Source organism: Trachypithecus francoisi, unplaced genomic scaffold (assembly GCF_009764315.1).
Source record: "Trachypithecus francoisi isolate TF-2019V2 unplaced genomic scaffold, Tfra_2.0 Lachesis_group16, whole genome shotgun sequence".
Classification (NCBI taxonomy): domain Eukaryota; kingdom Metazoa; phylum Chordata; class Mammalia; order Primates; family Cercopithecidae; genus Trachypithecus; species Trachypithecus francoisi.
In genome coordinates, this window is record NW_022681461.1 from 95,894,354 (window position 1) to 95,906,414 (window position 12,061).

At 61.7% G+C, this 12,061-nt stretch overlaps 1 pseudogene; it reads left to right on the forward strand.

Annotated features, from left to right (window-relative positions):
- Positions 1 to 2,287: 2,287 nt before the first annotated feature.
- LOC117099150 lies at positions 2,288 to 3,927 on the forward strand (annotated as a pseudogene).
- The last annotated feature ends 8,134 nt before the right edge of the window (positions 3,928 to 12,061 follow it).

The following is a 12,061-nucleotide window of genomic DNA, read 5'->3' on the forward strand; positions in this document are numbered from 1 at the left end:
TTCCTCCCCTTCTTCCTCCTCCTCCTTCAGGAAGTCCTCCTGGACTGCCTCACCCAGAAGGGGTCTCGGCCTCCCTGGGTAATGGGGCATCCCCTACTGCTGCCCTTTTCTGGCTGTTTGAGGACAGTTGGTGCATCCAGTTCTTCCCTGTCTTCCCCCACTTGATTCGGCATACATTAGGCGCTCCAGAAATGTTTGCCAATTGCTTGGCCCAACTCACATGCCCCTCTAGGTGGAAGGTATGCGCATTCCCACCCAGACAGCACACGTGTGCCAGCACGGGCTCTGCTCTGCTGGCTTCCCCATCTTTGCTCCTAATGTGCCATCAGCCGGAAAGCCAAGAAGCTGTTCTCACAGCAAAGGGGCAGCCAGGAGAGCAGGGGCAGGCCAAGGACCCCAGGGACCCCAGGCCTCCGCACCCTCTCCTGGGACCCGCCTCCCTCCCACTCCCTCCTTGGCCCTGGGGGACATCCGAGGTGGGGGCTTCTGTGTCCCGGCACCCGGGCTGAGTCTCCACTGTCCAGACTGCCCAGTGCTCCTGTGTCCAGAGCCGGTGTGTCCTGGCCTGGCCGTGGCTGTTGGGCTGTGGCTGACAGCCTGGCCTCGGGGCCGGTGGGACTTGGGTGGGGTTCTGGCACTTGGTGGTGGTGTGACCCAGCCAGCAGCCTCGGTTTCTTCACCACTTCCCTCGCAGGATAAGGAAGTGAAAGATGGCAGATGCTTACGGAGCAGTGGGTGCCCACGGAGACGTGCCATGGCCACGCGGGGCTGCAGAGGGACGGCCAGGGTCCCGTCCACATGGGACTTAGGTCTCACTTAGTTCCAAGGCGAGCTGTGCTCCTGGAACCAGTCTCCATGCTGCCCGCACCCCCAGCTCCTGTGCCTCGAGGGGCCACACCAGGCAGAAGTGCTTGGTGTGGGGTCTTCGCCGAGGCAGGTCTCGGCTGGCAGTACCTGCCACAGGCCTGCGCTGGGCTCAGCACGTGCTTCGCAAAACGGCAAGTAATGCCTGCTCAGTGGAGGAAAATTGGCCAGTGCGGAGGAGGGAGGAGAGGAAGAAACAGGGCTGGGCCGGCTGGAGATCCCCGCTCTGGCTGGCGGCTCCCCAGGCCTCCCCCAGGTGGTTCTCACACAGGCGTAGCGGTCGGACAGGACTTCCCAGCACCTGTGGCTTTCCCCAGGTGACAGCAGGCCGGACACCACGTGCTGACAGTGACTCTGAGTTCTCGTCACCTTTTCCTTTAAAAGAGTGATCTCTCCTTCAGCCCAAACCTTCTTCCACACGCCTCAGCAAGCCCACCTCTTCCCTAGCCTCTCCCAGGCTGGCTGTGGCTGGTGTGGGCACCCGGCCAACAACCCCACCTAGGGCCCTCTCATGTCCTTCTGGTTTTGGATGCTGAGGAGTTTACTGCCCCGAAAGGCAGTTTCCATACTAGCTCTCTGTCAGCCGCTCTCTGCACCTGTCTGGTAGGCCTCCAGGCACACCCCTGCCCAGCCTCTTCATGTGGGAGTCCCAGGGGCAGCAGCCGCCGGGGCCAGGCCTTCTGGCCAAGCTCGGATGCCCACTCTTTCCAGAGCCTCCTGATCACCCCAAGTAGAGGAGCTCACAGAGCTGCCCCCAACAAGGAGCCTCTTCTCACCCACAATCTCTTTCACTTTGCAGCAGCTTAGGGCGCCGTCATTCTCTTCAACTCACAGGGGAGAGGACAGGACAGAGACACTCACTGGAGGGCACCTGGCCTGGAGGCGTCGCCTCCTTCGGCTCCAACCAGCCCCATGCCCTGCAAAGCCCCTGAGGGCCACCCAATGCTGCTGGACTCCATAGCCTGGCCCAGCGTGGCGGCACGGCTCCCAGGAGCGTGCTCCCAGCGCATGGCCCCAACGCTTCCCGCTGTCCTGTTCGGGATTCACATCTCCTGTGTAGGTGCAGGTCCCAGACCCGGGGCCTGCCAGTCCCCACACCAGAGCCATCGAACTCCAAGGGCCCTGTCCTCCCGACTCCCCCACACCCCGTGGGCGGCCCACATCTCTTGCATGGCTCTCAGCCTCTCCCCCTGCAGCCCTAAGGGTCTCCCCATAGTGGCCCTCTTTGGCACCAAAGATCTGAGACACGGCAGGGCTGGCCAGGGCTCCTGCAGGGAAGTGGGTGGGGCCCTCCCTTAGGCCTGTGCCCCCAGCCCCCAATCCCACACCCTCATCACCCCCAGGTTGCCCTGCAGGTGCTGTGTGTTTGGACAGATAGAAGCAGAGCTCGGCCTGTGACCTGCCTGGTCCAGCAATTGGCCTTTCTGGAGGTGAGCCTGGGAGTGGCCGAGCAGAGGAAATCACCCCCGTGGGGAGGCGGGGGAGGGGCGAGGCCCACCCCACCAGGCTCTGGAATGTTCCGTGGACTGGATCCTGGAGAACCCACTTATCTGGGCTCCAGGAAGGCGGGGGGCACTGTTTCTTTGACCTGAGGAAGCAAAGCAGCCCCCCTACATCCTTCCACACGCTCATCCTCTCTGGTGGGGAGCCAGGGAGGACACGTATGAGATGGACACGGTGGGGGCCCACATCCCAGGCTGCTCAGACAGCAGGGGTCAGTCCGGACGGGCTGGAGAAACCTCAGGCCTGACATGCCTCAGTTTCCCCAAGTGCACCATGGCCCAGATGGCTGGAGACCTCTTGCTGTGTCTCCTCTGCCTGCAAGATCCAGGAGCCCAGGCTCAGCCTGCGAACCACCTGGCCCCGGCCCTGGAGGGGGATGGGGAGGGTCTGTGACCATCCTGGGGGGGTATCCACGCCCACTTCTTCTACCTGGGGACAAGGGTGCGAAGTCCCATGCAGTCGCCAGGCAGCCTCACGTGCCTGACGACGGGAGCCAGGCCAGCCCCTCACACAGGTGCTCCTGGGCAGCCTCCCTGGTGACCTGGACAAGTCACCCCAGGGGCACGTGCTCCAGGCAGCCCCCTTGTCTCAGGGGGCACGGGAGGCACTGGGGGTCTTCAGCTGGTGATGGGGTCACTGATGAGGCTCAGCCCCAACGCCAGGGTCCTGTGGCCATTGGGAGCCGGAGCACTCCCCCAGCTGGAGTTGGTCCTGTGGCCGCTGGGAGCCGGAGCACTTCCCCAGCTGGAGCTGGTCCTGTGGCCGCTGGGAGCCGGAGCACTCCTCCAGTTGGAGCTGAACCGTGACTACAGCCCTTCCCAAGAGATGGTGGGGAATTGTCCCTGTGACTAGGGTCCCATAGACTGGGCAGGCCAGACATGCCCTCGGAGGAGGCTGGTGGGATCCGAGTAGACAGAGGGGAGAGGGAGAAGCAAAAGGCAGCCCCAGCCTGCAGTGGGGCTTGTCCCGGGCGGGAGGGGGCCCCGATGTCACTGTCGTGGGAACCACCGAGTCACCGGAGGGGCAGGGGCAGAGGGGTCTCGGTGGAGAGAAGGGTCCCCAGAGGCCTTGGGAGACGGGAGGTGCCCAGGGCTCTCTGGCCTTGGTCTCTACCAGTTCAATGAGAGCTTTGTTCCAGGGGCCCCGGGTCCCTCTGCCTCCGACAGTCTGGGCTGCGTTTTCTGAGCACCTACTGTATGCTGGGTGTGGGCGTCCAGGCAGGTGTGCTGGGTGTGGGCGTCCGGCTAGGCACTGGCTAAGCCCTGTCCCTCCCCAGAGTCACAGCGAGACACACAGCCACATCCTGTAAATGAAGACCTCGTGTCTCAGCGAGGTCAGGTAACTTCCCCAAAGCCTGTCTGGCCTCCCAGCCCCATCCCCAGTCCCAGAGGGGAGGTGGAATGAAGGCAGGGCTAAGGCCAGGCTGCGCGGAGGCAGAGGTGCCTGCCGGCCTGCAGGACGGAGGGAGGAAGTGCCTGGGCCTGGGCAGACAAAGGCCCTCAGATTCACAAGCTGAAGCCCTAGCACCCAGGGCCTCAGCATGTCACTGTGTTTGAAGACAGGTAAAGGTCGTCAAGGTAAGACAGGGTGGCCCTGATCCAATATGACTGACATCCTTGTAAGAAGAGGAGATTGGGACAGACACGACTGGAGGGACGGCCACGTGAGGACACCTCAGCGAAATGATGTGCAAGAGCGGGAAGTGGGGCCTCAGAGGAGCCAGCACTTGGATCTCGGGCTTCCAGGAGGATTAGTCCCTGTGGTTGAAACCACCCGGGTCTGTGCGACTTTGTCACGGCCGCCCGAGCTGACAAATTCACCTGACCTGAGCCCCCGCCCCACCCTGCCGCAGTGTCACCCGGAAGCTTGGCTGGTGCTGTGGCAGGGGCTGGGTCCCTGCTCGGCCCTTGGGTGCCGGGGTATAACCATACGACAGCACCACAGCCATGGCCACGGCCATCTGCAGTTCCGGGCTCCGGGCACCATCTGGGACCCCGGTTCCTGATGTGAGAGGCTCCCCACTGCCGTCCCATTCTCTGCAAGGTACCTCGGAGAGTGGCTGGAGGCTAACGGGACGAGGCCTGGGTTTTAGGGTCCTGCCTGGGTTTCTGTGTGGCCTGGGGCCACCGTCTTGCCCTCTCTGGTCCCCTCTACTCTCACATCCCAGGCTGGATGACTGGGGCCCAGGAGCTGCTCCCCGCCTCCTCTGGGCTTTCCTGGTCACACCCCTGGCCTGACAACCCCTGGGAGGGCCCCGCTCTCCCTCTCGGGGCCCAGCCTGGCCCCTCCTGTTGAGCTGCAGCCCCCCAGGGCTCCTTCCCACGCGCATGGGCTCTGACCTCAAGGCTCCCCACATGCGTTCCCCTCTAGGAAGGGCCCCCGGGGACTCCCTCGAACCCTCTCCTCCCTGGAGCACCTGTTCCTCCTGCACCTCCATGGGGGGCCGCGTGGGGCCGCTGACCGCAGTCTCACGCACAGCCTGGGAGCGCTTGGAGGTTGCGGGGCAGCAGGCGCTCAGTCAGTCCTCGGGTCACCATGGATGGCCTTGCTCTGTGATCCACACTGAGGCCCAGTGGTCAGCTGGGGGGCTGGACGGGAGGCGGCCACTTCCTGGGCTGGTGGTGACTCACGGGTCTGCTTCTGGGAAAACTCCCGCCCACCCCCACTCAATCCGGATGGTGCAGAGCTCGGTGTGGGGACCAGCTGTGGGAAGTGCATTGTGATTAGGGGCCGCGTCTGGGGGTGGGAAAGGCGGGAGCTGGGGTGGAGGGTGGGGTGGCGTGCGGGACATCTCCACCAGACGCCTGCCTAGGCTGCTGAGCTGTGCACCCCGTTTGCCCTGACGCCCCACATATTCCCTCCCCGGGCAGGGGTCAGGGGCCCCAAATATCATCACAGGGAGACCACACAAGGCTCCTGCCTGCGCCCCTCCCCAGGTCCCTCACGCTCAGGGGGCCCGGCCCAGCCTTGCCGAGGCCAGCACAGCCCAGGAGGGGCACCTCCTGGGGTCCCACAGCTCCGAGGGCCAGCGGGTGGCCAAGAATGACTCCGCAGGGCTCCGGCCGGACACTGGAGGAAACAGGCTGCTTGCAAATGGGGCTGGGACGTGGGGACTGTCCCCCAGGCTTCCGCGGCCAGAATCCAAATGCCATTTGTCCAGCCGGGCCCTGGAAAAACATCCTCTGGGAGGACTCCGGGGAGGGGAGGAGGCCTCTGGCCGGGCGGGGAGCAGGGCCCAGGCCTGCTGAATAAACACGCAGGGACCCTGCAGAGTGAAAACAGAGCCGCAGCCGGCCAGCCCCTCCCAAGCCCATTTGGCTTCTGCAGGCCTGACCCTGCCCAGGGAGTCTGGGCAAGACTTTTTTGTCTTAACAGCTTCATTGAGATATGCAATTGGTCCTTGATCAATGGGGGACTCGGGCACCAACCCCATACAAAGTGGAAAATCCTTTTATTTATGTATATTGTAAGGTCTCAAACTCCTGACCTCAAAAATACACATATATTTTTTAGACGGAGTCTTGCTCTGTTGCCCAGGCTGGAGTACAGTGGTGCAATCTCAGCTTACTGCAACCCCCGCCTCCCAGTTTCAAGCGATTCTCCCGCCTCAGCCTCCCAAGTAGCTGGGATTACAGGTGCACGCCACCACGCCCAGCTAATTTTTGTATTTTTAGTAGAGATGGGGTTTCACCATGTTGGCCAGGCTGGTCTCAAACACCTGACTTCAGACGATCCGCCTGCCTTGGCCTCCCAAAGTGCTGGGGTTTCTATTTTTATTTTTATTTTTTATTTTTTATTTTTTTTGAGACGGAGTCTTGCTCTGTCGCCCAGGCTGGAGTGCAGTGGCTGGATCTCAGCTCACTGCAAGCTCCGCCTCTCGGGTTTACACCATTCTCCTGCCTCAGCCTCCCAAGTAGCTGGGACTACAGGTGCCCGCCACCTCGCCCGGCTCATTTTTTGTATTTTTAGTAGAGACAAGGTTTCACCGTGTTAGCCAGGATGGTCTCGATCTCCTGACCTCGTGATCCGCCTGTCTCGGCCTCCCAAAGTGCTGGGATGACAGGCTTGAGCCACCGTGCCCGGCCTCTATTTTTATTTTTTGAAGCATGTTCCTGCTCTGCCGCCCAGAGTGTGCTCAGAGCTCACTGCAGGCTTGAACTCCTGGGCTCAAGCGATCCTCCCACCTCAGCCTCCTAAGTAGCCGGGGCCACAGATGTACACCGCCTTGCCTGGTTAATTTTTAATTTTTTTGTAGAAATGGGGTCTTGCCGTGTTGCCCAGGCTGGTCTCAAACTCCTGGCCTCAAGTGATCTTCACGCCTTGGCCTCCCAAGGTAACGGGATTACAGTGGTGAGCCACCTCGCCAGGCCCAAGTATAACTCTTGATTCTGCCGAAACTTAACTACGGAGAGGCTACTGTTGACTAGAAGCTTTACCAATAATGTAAACAGTTGACGCACGTGTTTGTATCATGTATGTGTGGTATAGTGTGTTCTTACAACCCAGTAAGCCTGAGAAAAGAAAATGCCGTTCGGAAAATCCTAAGGAAGACAGGATGTGTTCCTAGTCTCCAAGTGGAAGCAGATCACCTTAAAGGTCTTCATCTGGTCTTTTTCACGCTGAGGAGGCTGAGGAGGAAGAGGAGGAAGAGGAGGGGCTGGTCTTGCAGACCCAGGAGCAGCAGAGGCGGAGAAAGTCCACGTGGAGGTGACCCCCGAGGTTCAAACCCACTTTTTTCCAGGATCAGCCTTAATTCATGCTCCATGAATTTCTCCACCGACAGTGGCAATGCCACCGTTTCCAGCACGTGCAGCTACGTGCGGCCACCACCACCATCCATTCAGGACGTTTTCTTTTTTTCTTTTAGAGACGGAGTCTTGTTCTGTCCGGAGGCTGGAGTGCAGTGGCGCAATCTCGGCTCACTGCAAGCTCTGCCTCCCGGGTTCAAGCGATTCTTCTGCCTCCGCCTCCTGAGTAGCTGGGATTACAGGCCCGTGCCACCGCCCAGCTAATTTTTGTGTTTCTAGTAGAGACAGGGTTTCACCATGTTAACCAGGCTGGTCTTGAACTCCTGACCTCAGGGGATCTGCCCACCTCGGCCTCCCGAAGCGCTGGGATCACAGGGGTGAGCCACCGCAAAGCCCCGCCCAGAACATTTTCATCAAAAATAAAGCTTCATCACCCCAGCCCCAGCCCCCCCGCCATAAAGACCCACTCACCCACCTTCTGTTCCCAGGGGCTCACCCGCGTTGGGCTTTTCAGGAATGGAATCACACACATGAACCGTGGTGTACACACCACATCTTTAAGGCCTGTCCGTGCTGAAGCCTGCGTCAGAATTTCTTCTGTTTTGGTGGCGGAAGGATAAGTATTCCATTGGACAGACGGACTACCGGGTTCATCCATCACCCACCCAGGGACACTTGGGCCGTTCGCACCTTTAGTGAAGGAAGCCGCACGGGTGTTTGTGCGGACGGGAGCTTCCGTTTCTCCTGGGCACACACCTAGGAGCGGAGTTGCTGTGGTGACTGTTCGGTTGTTTCGGGAGCTGCCGGCAGGTGCCCCAGCAGCTGGGCCGGTTCACATTCCCTCCGGCGTGTGAGTCTCTGATCTCGGTGCCCACACCCCTGGCTGGCTCTCTCCTCCCTCCAACTTCGCAGCCACACTGGGGGCAGGTGGGAGTGTGAGTGGGGGCCGGGCACACGCAGGGGCTGACTCCACACCTCGCAGGGCTGGTCTGCAGGTCTGCCTGGGAGACAGGAACATCACACCCGCATTTCGGAAGAGGATGCTGGGCTCAGAGAGGCCCATCAGCAAGCTGGGCCCTCACCGGCCACTTCCTCCATTCTCTGGGCTCGGCAGGAGCTCAAGGTGTGCGTCCCTCCCTCGGCGCCCAAGCCCCATGCTGGGCCTGCCCTGGGCATGAGTAGGCCATTGGACCTGAGGCTGGAGAACCTGGGACAGAACAAAATTCAAGTTCCGGAAGGTTCTGGAGGGTTCCAGAGGCCCCCTGGAGCTCCCTGGGTCCCCCGGACTCCACGAGTGGCCATCCAGCCTGTGGTCTACGGTCGCCTAGATTCACCCCCTTGATCCTCCAGACACACACAGGGCAGCCCTCGTGTTCCTGGGGCCGCTGGTCCTGTAGCCTGAGCTGCCCTCTGTAGGAGTCCCCTCCCTGCCAGGCCACGTCTGCCCACCATGGCCACTGCCCCAGCTCAGGCTACAGGGAGAGGCCAGAACCTTTTCTGCTCCCGGAACCCACTGTCCACGGCTGAGCACTGAGTTCCCGGCTCTGCGGCTCTGACCTGACTTTCCCCTCATGCCCATGTCTACTTCTGAGCGCTAAGCCTCAGACCGCACAGCCTGGGGCAGAGGTCAAAGGCTCAGTGCCTCATGGAGCAGCTCACTGGCAGGGGCCACACACCCAGGCCTCCTACCAGCAGGGGGACGTGGGGGGCGCAGGGTTGGAGTCCAGGGAGCCCGGTCCCGAGGGTGGGTGCCCTCTAGAGAGTCCTGTCACAGGGCTCCTGACTGGCCTGAGGGTCAGCTCCCCTCCAGCGCCCCTAGGGGTGGGCTGCCATCTCCATTTATAGAGGAAACAGGCCTGGGGGCTGCCATTAGAATAATGCTGGAGGCCGGGCGCGGTGGCTCAAGCCTGTAATCCCAGCACTTTGGGAGGCCGAGACGGGTGGATCACGAGGTCAGGAGATCGAGACCATCCTGGCTAACACGGTGAAACCCCGTCTCTACTAAAAATACAAAAAACTAGCCGGGCGAGGTGGCGGGCGCCTGTAGTCCCAGCTACTCGGGAGGCTGAGCAGGAGAATGGCGTAAACCCGGGAGGCAGAGCTTGTAGTGAGCTGAGATCCGGCCACTGCACTCCAGCCTGGGCGACAGAGCGAGACTCCGTCTCAAAAAAAAAAAAAAAAAAGAAAAAAAGAATAATGCTGGAAAACATGGAAGGCCACCCCCCCACCCCCCACCCCTTCAAGGTCTGGGCCATGTTGCCCTGAAGCCAACACCTGGCCCGGGGAGCCCCAGAGGTAGGTTCTGGAGCGCCGGACGGTGGGCTGTGCAGGAGCCTTGTGGCTCCCTGGCTCCCCATTGCTGCGGTCACATGGCCTCCCTGGCTGAGCTGCAGCCTCCCCCGCAACAGCAGCCCTCGGTAACCCTCTGGGCAGGACCACTCTGCCAGTTGGCTTCCTAGAAACTGCCGCCCTTCCCCTGCAGGTGCCTTAGGGAGGTGGCAGTTGGCCAAATCTGCCCGGCTCCCTGGTCCCTCTGTCCCCTGAGGCCCCTGAGGGCTGGGGAGCCTTCTGATCGCTCTGCCCGCCACTGCCCAGCCCGGTGGGAGTGGTAATTCCACTGGCAAGCACTTCAGCACCACAGGGAGGGGCGGGGGAAGATGGGATACCACCATGTCACCTGCTTGTTCCAAGGCGCAGGCCAGGGCCACCTAGGACCCCGGGGCACAGGGGTGGCAGCCTTCCAGGCAGCACAGACCTCTGGGTCACCCAACAAGCCCCAGACCCGAGAGCTTGCAGGCCTGTGGCTGCTGCCACCACCCCACAGATGGGTTCTGGGGGACAGAGAGTGCCCAGTCTCCTCTGTACCTCGACTGACTTGCTCTGGGCCTGGCAGAGCAGGTACTTGGAAAAGATTTGCTGAGGGAAAGGCAGAGAAGCTGCGGTCCTCTGGCCCCTACAGCAGTGCTTCCCAAGGAGCTGCTCACCCTCAGAGCCACTGTTCCTCCAGGGGCCTCCCCTCCGAGCCCGACCTGCCCCCAGCCCGACCTGCCCCCAGCCCGACCTGTCCCCAGCCTGACCTGCCCCCAGCCTGACCTGCCCCCAGCGGTGATGGTGGAAAGTGGGTCCCGAAAAAGTGCAGGGAGTTGGAGAAGAGGCTCAGGAAAACGCTGGGGCCCGGGGCCAGTCGAGGGGTGCCAAGAAATGTGACCTTGGGGCAGCTGGCTAGGGGTGCAGCAGGCACTGGGAATGTCCTGTGGACACTCTGGAGGGGCAGCTGCAGGGAGGGGCTGTGCAACACTGGGAGTTGCCCAGAGCCTGAAGCCCAGAGCCCGGCCGGGCTGGAGTCTCTGCTTGGCCACGGCCACCCGCCCGGCTGGCCCTGCCCTGGGGGCCTCAGGTTCCTGAGACAGGGGCCTGGGCCATATTTGAGGGGAGGAGACCCCCACCCTCCCTGGGATGCCCTCCTCAGAGCAGGGGAGTGCCAGGCCTTCCCCTCCCCCAGCCACTGTGCACCCCGCCTGCCTGCAGCAGCCTGGGCGAAGCGCACTGGGTAACTCTTTACGGCCTCTCCAGGAGGAGTCCCGCAGAGGGCGGGGGCCGGGAATACCCCATGGTCAGGGCCATTTGCTGGAGCTTTGGGCCTGTTTTCCAGGGCCCCTGAGCAGACAGTGCTGGCCAGTTTGGCATTTGTCCCTCAACAAGGAGACCTCGCAGCTCCTGTTTTCCCAGGAAGTAGGGCCAGTGACCAGAGGACAAAGAGACAGAAAGAGACAGAGACAGTGAGACAAAGAGACAGTGGGAGACTGACTGAAGGAGAGAGATCCAGGCAAGAGAGAGTCACAAAAGCATCCAGAGAAGACAGGGAGGAGAGACACAGACCCGGCCAAGAGCGAGAGTGATGCGGAGGGCTTCCGCAGGAGGACTAGGGAGGCCAGTCCGGGCCCCACCCACCGCCCCGGGCACAGGGACAGGGGAGGCACAGCTGGATCAAAGATCTTTGAAACTGGAATCAAACGCTCAGGTTTTATTGGCGCACTCACTGTGTAACTGTGTAATGGGGGCAGGGACAGTGAGCCTGCGACCCTGGGAGCCTCTTCAAAGGCTGAGGGATTCCTGAGCTCTTTTCTCCGTCCTTCCCTCCTCCCCTCCCTCCTTCCTTCCTCCCTCCCTCCTTCCCTCCCTCCCTCCTTCCTTCCCTCCCTCTTCCCTCCCTCTTCCCTCCCTCTCCCCTCCTTACCTTTCTTCCTCCTTCCCTCTCCCCTCCTTCCCTCTCTTCCTCCTCCCTCTCTCCTTCCCTCTCCTCTCCTTCCCTCCCTCCCTCCCTCCTTCCTCCCTCCTACCTCCCTCTCCCCTCTTTATCTCTCTCCCTCCCACCCCTTCCTCCCTCCCCTCCTCCTTTACTCTTCCTCCCTCTCCCCTCCCTTCCCCTTCTCCCCTCCTTCCCTCCCCCTCCCTCTCTACCTCTCCCTTCCCTATCTCCCTCCCTCCTTCCCTTCTTCCCTCTCTCCCTCCTTCCCTCTCCCCTCCTTCTCTCCTTCCCCTTCCTCCCTCCCTCCTCCCCTCCTTTACTCTTCCCTCCCTTCTTTGAGGACCTAAAGAGGGAAATACTCACTGAGGGGTCCAGGGCAGGGGTGGGGGGCACTGCAGACAGAGGGGAAGCCTGACAGAGGCCCAGCAGCCTCACGAGTTTGGGGACCTTTAGGCAGCTCGGTGTGAGGGCCTGGCTCTGGGATAAGGCTACAGAGCTGGGCGTCTGCAGGGCGGAGGAAGCTGGAGGCCTGCTACAGGCTCCCCTGGCCCACAGAGCACGGCTGCACCCTGAGGCTGGAGCAAAGCTCTGTCCCTGTGCCTGGCTCTTGAAAATGCGTGTGTAGCCACCCAGGCAGCTGGTGTTGCCCAGGTCTCTTGGGCAAATGGCCGGCCGCGGGGCCTTGCCTCTGGTGGGC